The following is a 12,214-nucleotide window of genomic DNA, read 5'->3' as shown; positions in this document are numbered from 1 at the left end:
ACTCATACGAGATACTAAAAGTAGTGAAATTCATAGAGACAGAAAGAAGAAGCGTGGTTGCCAAGGGCTGGTGGGGAGGGGAGAATGGGGATTTACTGTTTAATGGGGAGAGTGTTTCTGTTCTGCAAGATGAAGAAAGTTCTGGAGATGGATAGTGGTAACTGCTGCACAACAGTGTGAATATACTTAATGTCACAGAACTGTATACTTAAAAGTGGTTGGTTAACATGATAAATTAATTTTATGTTATGTATATTTTACCACAATTAAAAGTAAAGTTAGAAAAAAAAGTGGCTACTAGAAAACATAAGACAAGAGTAGTGAATATGGAACCAGATAAGGCTGCTTGTAATTTTATCAGCAGGGCAATCTGGGTTCAAAATCAGAGACATTTATCACTGATGGGTCTCTTTGCCAAAACTATGAATATTAAGCATCTGTTAAGACTGTTTAAGATTCCTTTGAACAGGATAGATCCTCTAGAGCAAGTCCTGGATGTAACAGAACAACTTTGAAGGCCTTTACAAATTTCCAGACCATTTTGGACAATTTTAAACGAGTGACTCTATGGTAATATATCAACAGCCCCCAAACTGTTAAGCACTTAAAAAAAAAAAAAATCTTAGTAGAGAATTCACCTTCCTGGCAAATCTGCTCCACTCCAAGAGGCCAGAACAGAGGAATAGATCACTTTTGTCAACGTCAAAGGCCCAAATTCACTCTGCCTTAATTAATAGTTTAATCCAGCTAGAGTTACTTTAATGAATTCAATTATTTTTAATTGTGCAAAACTGAAATGATTCTAGAGCATGAAGCAGCAGTACAGAAATGATTTTCACAGAATTTCCATGTATTAAATTTTCAAATCACCTTAAGTTTCTTTCAAAGAGTTACAGGATAGAACTGTAAAAGGGGAGAGGTCCCAGGAAAAATAAAACAGGAAGCCTTTTCAAAGGTAACAGAAAGAGGAAAAATTTAATTTTAGTCCTTTACGCAAGTTTTATTTTCTTTCATATTGGTGTGGCTCATTAATAACAAACCAAGAATCTAATGGGAAATAAAAAGCCTGGTTCACCACGTTATCAATCACCAAAATTACAATGACTCTGTGACTTAAAAGTTTTAATTTATTTTAAATGCTCATCACAGGTGATCTCAAGAGATTTAGTAAAATATGACCTGAAAGTATAATTCATACAACTGGTAAAGAGATATTTATGTCTTTAAATTAGAATCACTATGAATCATTTTTCGGCGCAGATTGTCCTTATCTCAACTGATGGGCTAAATAGAACTCTTAAAATACGCAGGAGGACAAGGATGCCATCTCACTATTCAAGGCAAAGAATGTCCATTACAAGGACCCTGACTGGTTTTTCCCCTGCTATATTCTCTAACACGTTCTTCATTGGCTGGCACATAGCAGGCACTCAGTAAGTGTAGAATGAATGAACAGTCCCTGCCTACAAAGGTCTTATAGAGATGACACCCCATAAATATATACAGGAAAAGATGCAATATGTCAGATGTGTCACAAACTAGATGCTCTGAGGCTTTGTAAGAGGGACAGTTCATTCTCAGCAGGGGCAGTCAGGAGAGGGCGGAAGTAGCTGTTGAGCTGCGGCCACTATGTTAGGTTGGAGAATCTGCACTCACTGCAAAAAAAGTCTCACTGGCACACTTCCAGAGGTGGAAAAGCAAGGAGTTTTAGGAACTACTGCAGAGAGTCAGAATGGCTGCTGTGTCAAGCTTCTGAGTAGTAATAAATGACAAGGCTGGAAAGGCAGGATGGGGATAGAATGGAGGCCTTGAGTGTGAAGCTAGAGCCTGCTGCCATGTCTAGCAGGCACTGAGGAGATGCTGCAGTTACTGGAGTAGAGAAGTGATACAATTTTAATGGCGCTTTGAGAGAATTAATCTGGTTGTGTTTGGCAGGTCCCATTAAAAAAGGTCTGGAGTAAGTAGATTAAGTAGAAGAGTGGATACCAGACCTAGCCATTGTGACAATCACCTGAGGGAGCTCACACCCATTCCAGACCTACCTACTCAATCTGAAACATCTGCAAAATAGCCAGAACTTTAGGTATAAGGTAACAAGATACTGAAATGACAGCACAAGGACGGGGAGAAAAAGTTTAAGTATAAAGCCTATAGCCAACATCAAAATTTGTGTTTTCCAGTAGGACTACACTGGTTTCATGAACAAATATTTAGGTTACCTCTCAGCCACGTGTAAAGATTTTTTCCCTCATAACTTTAAACTTCTATAATAAGTAGGGTGACATAGTACAGTAAAGCTTTCCCCTGCTAGAAAAGATGGTACAATGTAGTAAGAAAGAATACAGCTCTAGAGCTGGACAGATCTGTGTTTAAATCCTTGCTCTGCCACTTACTAGCTTTGTGACTCTAAAAATCTTACTTTACTTCTGGAGGTCTGTTTCTTATGGTATAACCAGTATAACACCATTCTACTGTTCAAATGTCAGAAGGATTAAATAAGATGATGCCAATTAATACTTAAAGCAGTTATTATTATTATTACCTTAAACCAGGTCAGATACTGGAGCAATCACTCTGAAATCTATGAGTTCATACCAGGATATAATCTCTTAAAAAGCACAGATTATCATTATTCCTGAGAATCAGATGTGGTTGCCACACATCTGTTCCTGTACACATGACAATGTGCATTTATACTTACACGTAAGAGTGTTTTTTATATATTTGTGTGAGCCATTCATGTTAGAGTTAGCATACTAACTTTACAAGCTCTGTGGCACTTATAACGGTTATGCAATAGAACATTCGCAAGTACCCAAAATAAACCTAGGTGACTTAGAAATATAAAGGTGTGACCTAGAGTCTGCTCATTAAATATATATATATATTTATATAATATAAAATTTGGGTTACTCCTCTTTTAAGGCTTTCAGACTAAAAAACTAGTGCCTACAACTAGGAACTGTTATTATGGCTGCTGCTTATCCTGTTGCTTTTGAGTATTTAGATTTCAGACAAGAACCCTAGCTGTGACCACCAGAACTTCTAGAACACTAATGGAACCAACGGTTTTCAGGGTGTACTTCTCAGAGTGTGCTGAGAGACTGTAAGAGATATATACAGATGGAGGGGAAGTTGACATTTAAGGGACAATGTGAAAGCTGCCCCTTTAATCAGTTTTATATACTAGAGTTCACATAAAATTTTATTTGAAAGGGGGAAAGATACCTCACTACTTAAAAAAGGACAAAAAGGATTGAGAGCATCTCTAACATCCCAATCTAGCTTCAGGGAGACTGTGAGATGGGAAGCATTTCCCAATTTACTCCATTTTAAATAGGCATTCCAGCCAGACATACTGTGGGAGTGATTCCAACACCATGCTGCCTACATAAGAACTCCATAGGCTTAGTGCTGCTTGCTGTCAATACAGGTGAACAACCTGGCTTAAGAGAAGTGTGAAAAAGGGAAATCAATTAACGAGCAGGCCTAAGAGAACATCCAGATATGTCCATTTATAATCATTCCAGAAGCATGCTACTGGTCTTCATCTAAATGGCCTAAGACAAAAAGTAGGTTATTTTCAATCCCTTAATAAGTGTTCCATGCTGTCTCAAAACTACTCAAAATAATTTTCCCATAGTAATGGGAAATATATTTTTCTCACCATTCTTGAGCAACAAAATATGTAATTTATTTGAATCACCTTCTCACGTTTTTCTAAGCTATCTCCTAGAGTCAAGGCTTAAGCGAAAGCATTATTCTTAGAGCAGGTTTTGCCACTTGATGGCTCAATCCTTACTTTCCACAGAAGTTTTATTTATATTTTTCTGATCTCAAACCAGGATTCTAAGCACTCCCTGCATTAGGACACACCCAGTCTCAGTTCATATCTTTCACAAGAGCAAGAATTCTAATTGTTGACTTAAACGTACATTTAATAAATTCCACCACATTTCCACTAGATAGAAGTTTCTTCAGATATATCAAGTTTCAAGAGACCACTCATATAGGTCCTCAATTGTTGCCAGCTCCCATCAGAAAAGGAAAGCCTTACAGATTTTCAAGAGAAGCACAGGTTGCACAAGCTCTTAAATGGAGCATAGAGGGTTCAGAAAAAGAAAAGGCAGAGGGCAAAAGCCAGCAATTATCTGTCTAAGCAAAAATAACTGCTCAGAGGAGAGAAGGAACAAGACTGCCCTAAACCAAAACACTGGGAAAAGCAATGGACCATAAACAAACTTTCTTTTTAGATCCTTATACAGGCAACTTCAAACCTTATACAGTTGCTACTTCAACTAACTACCACCAGCACAATTCACTGGTAAAGAAGCTAGTGAAGCTAACTGCTATAACTGCGGAGCCCACTTGGGATCCTTGGCTGTTAGCTAACATCCAAGCACAAAACATCACTAAGAAGTTATGAAGCACTCATGTGGGTCTTCATTAGCCAAACAGCTCACAGGGGCCCTATAAAAGCCTGTGCTCCAAACACAGACCTGGGAACCAGCCCAGACATATTCCATGGCTCACTTCATCACTGCACACGGTAGTGCCTTGATTTCCCTACTTGTGAAATCAGTCCTGAGAGAACTGAGAATGGTTTATGAAGTGCTTAGAAAAATGACACCAGTATTATTAATATTATAATACCATAAAGGCCAGCAAGGGGGCCTGTACACTTATAGTTCATCCTTATTAAAGACATCAACCAAGTCATATGAGAAGTAACAAACACAAACAACCCAAAGCTAAGTGACTCAAGTACAAATCTATACCCTTACTGGAAAACAAATTAGGATGTGGAGGGATTTATTTTTAATTCTAAGAGATGGTCAATGCAGGAGTCTCTTACAGATCACGTGCATGTTTCTGAATGATAACTCAATCTTAAACTGTGGCATATGTTCAGGGAAGGCTTCCCTTGGTAATTCTATTCAAAGTCTTTTATGCTCTTCTCTTAATTTCCAAACCTTTATTTCTGGAACACTGCTAAAATTCTTGAGATATCAGGATTTCTCTCGCTGCTGTCCTGGAACTAAGCTAGGGATCAATAAAACCAAAGAGGACTGTGAGTGCATCTCAAAGAAGTCCCAAAGGCAAAGGACAGGAACACATACATGGAGATGAGAGAACCAAGCACGGAAACAGTGAAAAGAATTTTGCATTTTACACGTATTAGAACAAAAATGTGCACCCCTAAATCAAAACTCACTTTACATAGTTGGCTCACATTTTATCCTTGACTTCCTATATATACACGCATATCCCCATATAATCAAGTTGATATATATATATCCCAATCTAAGAGGCCTATTAATATGTAGAGAGCCTTCTCTTTCCAGGGAGGCAGAATGTGGATTCTCATTTAAGCCGACCTCGAAACTGGCAGATATCAAAGGTAGGTCATGACCAAAACAAAGGTATAAGGGGTACTAAGACCGTAAGAGGCTGAGGGAGCACAATCATCCTTCTCCTCACTTTCTAATGGACAAGATCAGGCAAACAAACAACAACAACAAAAATGCAGTCACATGGAACTGTGGCCACTCATGCTGGGCAAAACATGGGTGGCTGTTCTTATAAAGTGTCTCAACGATCAAGGTGGAAAGTGCCAACATGTAAACAAGAAACAGCCTCTACATTCAAGATACCAATTCAGTTAATTAGTGTGGGGCTTTGGTTCATACCAGTTTCAAATGCCAAGTTTCCAAACTAACAACATAAAATGTATATGCACATCAGCCAAACATGGCATTTGCTCCAGACTTAATACCACAAGTTCTCACAAAACTAGGGGAGGAAAAACTTTTGTAAGTTCATGTGATGCTAATAACACATCAAGCTCTGTGAATCTAACTAAAATTATTTACATAGGTGAGCAACATTTTTCTTAATGTTCATGCCTCTTAGGCAAGTAGACGAAAGTTACACTCTTGTGGAAAATATTTTACCTTCTGGAAGACATAACAGACTTTATGACATTCTTTAAAAGTGAAAGTCCTTTGGAAGTCTAGGTTGAACAAGTAGCTCATTACACAACAGGACTGGGCACCTTGATGTAAACTACAAATTAGGTTTTAATAAGAATTTCAAAAAAACTTTTGTAGTTTCACATCATTTTTAAAAAGTTTATCTAAGATTTAAACAGAGTAACAAAAACTCCGACATTTGATTTTTTCTCTGCACAAATGTATTGTTTCCAAACATTATCGCCAATATTTGCACCTTTTATTTGTATTTAATGTCATTTCAACACTAAAAATGTGAACTGTATTTTATGTATACACCCACCCAGCCATTAACAAAATCAAGGTCTACTACAACTTATGCAATTTGTTATTTATGCATGGTTCTCAAAAGAAAAAATACTACTTAAATTCTGAAGTTTTTCTTTTTTTCCCCTAAGGTAGGGATCCCTACTTGCTCCTTTATAACAAAATAGCTCTATGTTCCTTGTTAAACTGAAATTTTCACAATTAAATGTGAAGTCACAAAACGTGTACATCACCTTAAACATATTAACCACCAGATTGCTAAATATTTAACATTTCACAATTCTAAAAATTATTTTTAACATTTTCCAAAATTTATAAGCAGTTACTTTAATATATAATGTACCTAATATAATTATGCTTTCAGCAATCAAATATAAATAATAAATGTAGGCATGTATGTTAATAATAAAAATAAAAATTCATTTTTACTTGATAAAAGCCTACTGATTATTTGGGAGCAAGTACATGTTCATGGAAAGGTTTGTTCTGATCAGAGAATGTTCAAGGTTTTTAGAAGCTTAGCAACTCTTGAGACTGGGTCATCAAAATAACAATAATCAAGAACTTACTTGACACTTAGTCTGTTCAACATGGTGGCGTTTTATTTTTAATATAAATAGTATTAGAACTTTTCCTGCACTCTGGTTTAAGGAAAAAAAGAGAAATTTAAGCAAAACAAATTCACAGTGGATATGTTTAAAATCAATGACTTTCAGAATAAACAGGAACAAGGATCTTTAGAGATTCATAGCCCAATCTCCTCTATTTCCTACACAGAGACTATAAGAGCCAAAAAGCAAAGATTTAGTTAGTTCGAAGTATAGCAGCCTCTAATAAGGCAGTGTTAGGAAATTTTCAACAAGGGCCAAGACAAAGAAGGAACTTCTACTTAAAGTTCAATTAAATAGAATACCCATTCCCCACCCTCTAGTTAATTGAGGCTTTTTAATGAACCCTCACAGTTTACCTAAATTCCAGCCTTCAAGTCCAATTGTTCGACCTTTTTTCTTTTCTTTTTTTTTGGTGGGGGAGAGAGGGAATGCCAAAATCAGGGAACATTTGAAAGTGCAGAATATATGCTTTTTAAGAGCTCACAGTAAGTTTTCCCGTAGGGGGAAAATGGCTATTACCACTAAGGACATCGGTTAACATTATATCTTACGTATAATTTGCTAAATCAAACGAAAGCACCTTCACAAACTTCACCTCCAACACACCCTCAAAGAAATGCTATTCATATTACTCATTTAAAAAGTCGTATAATTCTATATCAAACACAAATTCAAGTCAAAATTATATCTACTTAATACTAAAGCATTTAAAGATTACAATACCCTTTAAATTGTATATCTGATTCTTCTGATTACTAAACAAATTGTAAAAGCAATTAGTTAAGTCTCTAGTGGAATACCTGAACCAAGCTGCCTCCTTTTCACTCACCAAAATGTTACTTGGTAGCAAATGTCCAATGCAAATTCTCCCCTAAGGACCAACTGGTTATATATCAAAGAATACACCAGTTCATTTTCCCATAAATTTATCTTGGTGTATCTTTATAAAATACCTGCAACAAAGTCTTAAAAGTACCCTTAAGTATCAACAACCACTATCCATCTTTGGTAGCAAGTACCTGTTCATGGAAAGGCCTGTTCTGATCAGAGAATCTTTAAGGTTTCTAAATGCTTAGCAACTCTTGAGATTGGGTCATCAAAACAGCAGTAATTGAATACTTAACATATTTTATACACAAGAGTGCAGAATGCAAACGATTAAAACAATATTAGCAACTTCAAAATTTTCTCTTAAACAAGGCACAAGTCATTTCTCTGTTCAGAACCCACATCTGCAACCAGCTCTAACCCGTTCCTTGAGGAATGTGGCTAGGCTGAAATTTTGGAAGTGCTGGCTTTGGTGGTGACCAAGGAGGAAGAAGTCTCTGGCTTCCCTGTTGCTGCAGTTCCCACCCTCCAAAATGAATATACCCACCGGTGTGAATTGACAATGTGGTCCAAAGAGCAAGGCAGGAACGGAGTCCAGATCCTCAAAATGGTAGTACAGGGCATAACCACTAGGCCACCTATCAGTTCAGTACAAAAAGTACAACCCTGTGCATCATGGTGCAAAAGCTGGGGCCTAGGTTTCGCATTGTGCATCTCACACCTATGGAAATAACAAGAGGAGTAAAATCTATAGAAATCAACACACCCTATGAAAGTGGGTGCTCACAGAAGACTGGTGTCAACACTTTTGCAAAGGCGGTTGGCTACTGAGATAATGAACAGCAACCGCAAGTCCAAAGTTGGAAAGAAAGAAAACTTTACAATCAACTTTGTTGAGTCTGACAATGAAGAACTCAACATGGGCTTGATGTTTACCAACAAGACTTTGCAAATCATGACACCCATCTACATACTCATGAAAATTGCTACCCCACTAAAATCTAACATCCCTCAAGGATTTTCAACTCTCAAAGAGCTGAAAAGGTTGGGGCCATGAAGAAGGGAAGTAATCAGCAATTCCCCCAAACCTGTTACTCTGAGGTTTTAAACTTTTCCCTTTACCATCTGACCTTGGGAAGATATGGTGACACATTCAAAGCTTAAGGTGGAAGAATTCCAGAGAAGGGGCTTTCTGTGTACCAAGGATGTGCCAAGATGATTCCTCAAGAACAAATGTGGGTTGTCTAAGGGTCAACAGTTTTGAAAAAGTAAAAAGAGAGAACTTCTAAAACGCAGGGTAAATTCTTTAAAAGAAATAAAATCACTGCTCTTGACTCACTTGATCCTTCACCATGTTGCTGTCAGCTCACCAACTAAGAGTGTGTGAGTGTGTCTTGCTGGGTCCATTTTCCCATGGTCTGTAGAAGGCGCTGTGAAGCACATCCTGTTCTAGCTCTGGGGCCCTTCCCCCCTCTGCAGCCTTACCCAGTGCAGGGAATGCGCCCCCTACTGACTCCAACACTCATCGCCTTTAGCCGACTTGGCTGCGGTGCATTTTGGGTGGGGGCTGGTATTTTCTTCAAGGCCATAAACCAGAAGCAACAATGCGGATTTATAAGGAAACTGTATCAAGCTACCCAGGAGTTCTTTTGTTTTTGTTTTTTCCCCATTCTGAAGGTTCAAGACACTGGCACAAGAAGCATCAGGGAAAGAGATTGGGTGTGTGGGGATGGACAGCATCAAAATGGCAAACACAGGAAACAGTTTGGTTCTTTTCCCTCCTAAGCCTTTGTCTGAGAAATGGGGTTATGGCAAGAACTGTCCAGAGGAATTGGGGAGGCAAGAACATCAAGAAGACTCAGTGTGGGTATGTGTGTGGCTGAAAAGACTATTAGACCTTAGCGCCTGGTCTTGGGCAGAAGAGGAAGAGAAGCAATCGCGCCTTTTCCAGCAGACAGGCATCCAGGTTTGGGGGGAGGGGAAGGCAGGCAGGCAGCCCAGAGGAAAGAAGAGGTGAATAAAAGGGTGCTCAAAGAACTACTCCCCATTCATTGCACACACACACACAAAAAGAAAAAAGAAAAAAATCTTTCGCAGCTTTCTGGATTTCCATTTTTTACCATCTTACTGCAAAGTTGGGGCTCAGAATGCTCGCAAGAGGTCGTGCTGACCAGGCAGCTGCGATTGAGAAAAGGGGGTGGTGGAGGACTCCGTGGTCAGGATAGGAGGGGAGCTGGCTTGTTGGGGAGGAAGGATTGCACAGGGGAGGCAAAGACTTTCACTCCGTGCCATGCATGCTCCCCGCCCCCCAATCTATTCCCCCCCTCCCCCGACTAAAGGTGGGTAGACCTGGCAGAAGGCTCGTCCCAGGGATTGGGGGTGTGCGTGGGGGGCTCATTTTGGGCGGGGGGCGGGAGTAGTTCCAGGGATGGAAGAAGCTCGATTCTTGCTGGGGGCGGGGTGGAGAGAGATGCCACTAGCCGCAAAAGCTCCGGCGGCCAGGGCGGCTGCTGGCCTCCGCGGGCTCACGGGGCGGGGAAGGGGGGTCGGGCTGCAGGAGGAGGCGCCCGGACCGCGGAGCAAGAGCCCGGGTAGCGGTCCGCGCCGGGGCGGGCGCTCCGTCAGCACCGGAGTATGCAAAGGAGCATGTGCGGCCGGAGGGCTGGCGGTTTCAACAATAATGCGCCCGCGGGGCCGGCCGTGGGTCCGCGCGCGGCGGTCGCCGGGCTTACCTTGACTCGGCCTCGAGGCGCGCGCGGGGCCGGCGTGCTCGGGGGCCGGGCGGCGGCGGGCGGATGGCGGCGGCACGGCGCTGGCGGCGGCGAGGGCGCGCCCGGGGCCTCGTCGCGCTCCGGCTCGGCGGCCTCGGCGGGGTCCGGCTCGCGCCGCGGCCGCGGCTGCTGCCGGGGGGCGCGGCGGGCGCAGCAGAGCGGCGGGCGGCGGCGGCGGCGCGAGCGGCTCCCTCCAGTCCCCGCGCGGGCGGCGGCGGCAGCGTCGTCGAGCGGTGCAGACAAAGGAGGGGCGGAGGGAGGAGACGGAGGGTGTGGGAGAGGCGGCTTCACCGGCGCGGGCAGGCGGGCGGCGACGGCCGCGCTCCTCTCACTCCTCAGCAGCGGGGACCGAGAGAGGGAGCTGTGTCTGAGGAGACGCCAAAATCCCCCTTAGCGCTGCCCGCGGGAGGGGGAGGGGGCACAAGATGGCGGCGGCCGGGGGGGCGGGAGTTCAGTTCATGGATCCCGGCGGGCGGCGGAGGGGAGACCGGGCCGGCGGAGGCGGCGGCAGCAACGGGCGGGGGAGGGGGGGCTGATCCCGCGTCTCCCCTCAGCAGACAATACAAGCGCCTCGGAGCGAGTCCCCGAACCTGCCCTAGCCAAAATGGCGGCCGAGAAAGAGCGGAAGTGACGTAAGTATCTCATTAGCATAAGAGGACTCATTGTCCAGCTAACTAAGGGGGGCAGTGGGGGACAGTACCCTTCCCCCCAATAGACAACTCTTACTCCCACCTGTGTTTGCTCCTAACTTTTTCTGAGGGAGGGTGGCATCAGCACCTCCACCCCCACCTAAGGGACATTATATAATCCCCACTGAGGGGGAGCTCTCGCGAGAACCAAGAGGATTTGCCATTGACCCACTAGGAGGCGCCGCGGATAATGGCCGCAGTGCGCCTCCATGGCCCGTGTGCACGGCGGGCGCCTTCCTCTGGCCACAGCGCCGGCGGCGGAGGCACAAGCAGAGGGCCGCAGCACGCGCTGCACTCAGTCAGGTGGCCGCGCTGGGGATCCTTGCGCGGGCCCAGCTGGGCCTGGACTACATCTGGTGGGAGGGGGCGTGCGCGCAGCCCCGCGGCTCCACGTGCTGGGAAGCCCGCGCTCTCGGGCTGGGCAGCAGCCGGAAGGGCAGACACACCTGGCCGGTCATGCCCGACACCTCCTGCTTTAAATGAGGTGTGAGGGCCTCGTGCTTCACACACCCACTTGAGATGAGACCCAACCCCATGGATGCTTGACCCCTTGCGGGTGAGGTGCGCTATTCAGTGGCCAGGCCTGCGTTTTACAGAAGGCCGGCTGTTGCCCTGGGACTGGACATTCTTCCGAATCAGTGATGGACTCTTCTCTTTGGCCTGAAGAAAACAAGTGGGATCCCTAGCGTTTGAGGCCACTGGGCTGGTGAAGCCCAAGGATGTGAAATGATGTTGCCAGTGGGCCTCCACAAGATCCTTAAAAACCAGACTGTAGTCCCAAGCCTTTTAGTGCTCCCACAATTTGCACAGCATAGGACACAACGTGGGCCTTTGTAAATTTAGGTCAACCCCAACCAACACATTGTGTTCTCAACATTCTTGAATCCACCTTTTATAGTTGAGTGCATATGAGTGTCTATCACTGGCTAGACATACTTAAAAGTAATAAATGTCAATTGTGAAGGATTAACCAAACCTGTTAAGATGTGCTCTGTACATCTTACACTTATCTTTTGCTGTTTCTCTAAATTTCATGT

At 43.2% G+C, this 12,214-nt stretch overlaps 1 protein-coding gene and 1 long non-coding RNA gene across 3 annotated transcripts in view; one reads left to right on the top strand and one right to left on the bottom strand.

Annotated features, from left to right (window-relative positions):
• The window catches only part of ADNP (activity dependent neuroprotector homeobox), a 30,281-nt gene extending 19,816 nt beyond the window's left edge, over positions 1–10,465 (bottom strand). Inside the window, exon 1 of one of the 2 annotated variants that reach the window (XM_060124496.1) lies at positions 10,450–10,465. The gene's annotated coding sequence lies outside the window, so the exon portion shown is untranslated. Of the gene's footprint in view, positions 1–8,264; positions 8,383–10,449 lie in introns of those variants that run through there. The other variant, XM_060124495.1, reaches the window with a different exon arrangement.
• On the top strand, positions 10,233–12,153 carry LOC132506079 (uncharacterized). Its single transcript, XR_009535698.1, has 3 exons — positions 10,233–10,349; positions 11,046–11,120; positions 11,307–12,153. It is a non-coding gene; the product is annotated as an uncharacterized LOC132506079 (long non-coding RNA).
• Positions 12,154–12,214: the final 61 nt, after the last annotated feature.

Source organism: Lagenorhynchus albirostris, chromosome 15 (assembly GCF_949774975.1).
Source record: "Lagenorhynchus albirostris chromosome 15, mLagAlb1.1, whole genome shotgun sequence".
Taxonomy (NCBI): domain Eukaryota; kingdom Metazoa; phylum Chordata; class Mammalia; order Artiodactyla; family Delphinidae; genus Lagenorhynchus; species Lagenorhynchus albirostris.
Note: the sequence above shows the minus strand (reverse complement) of the source record. Positions and strands in the feature narration are given on the sequence as shown.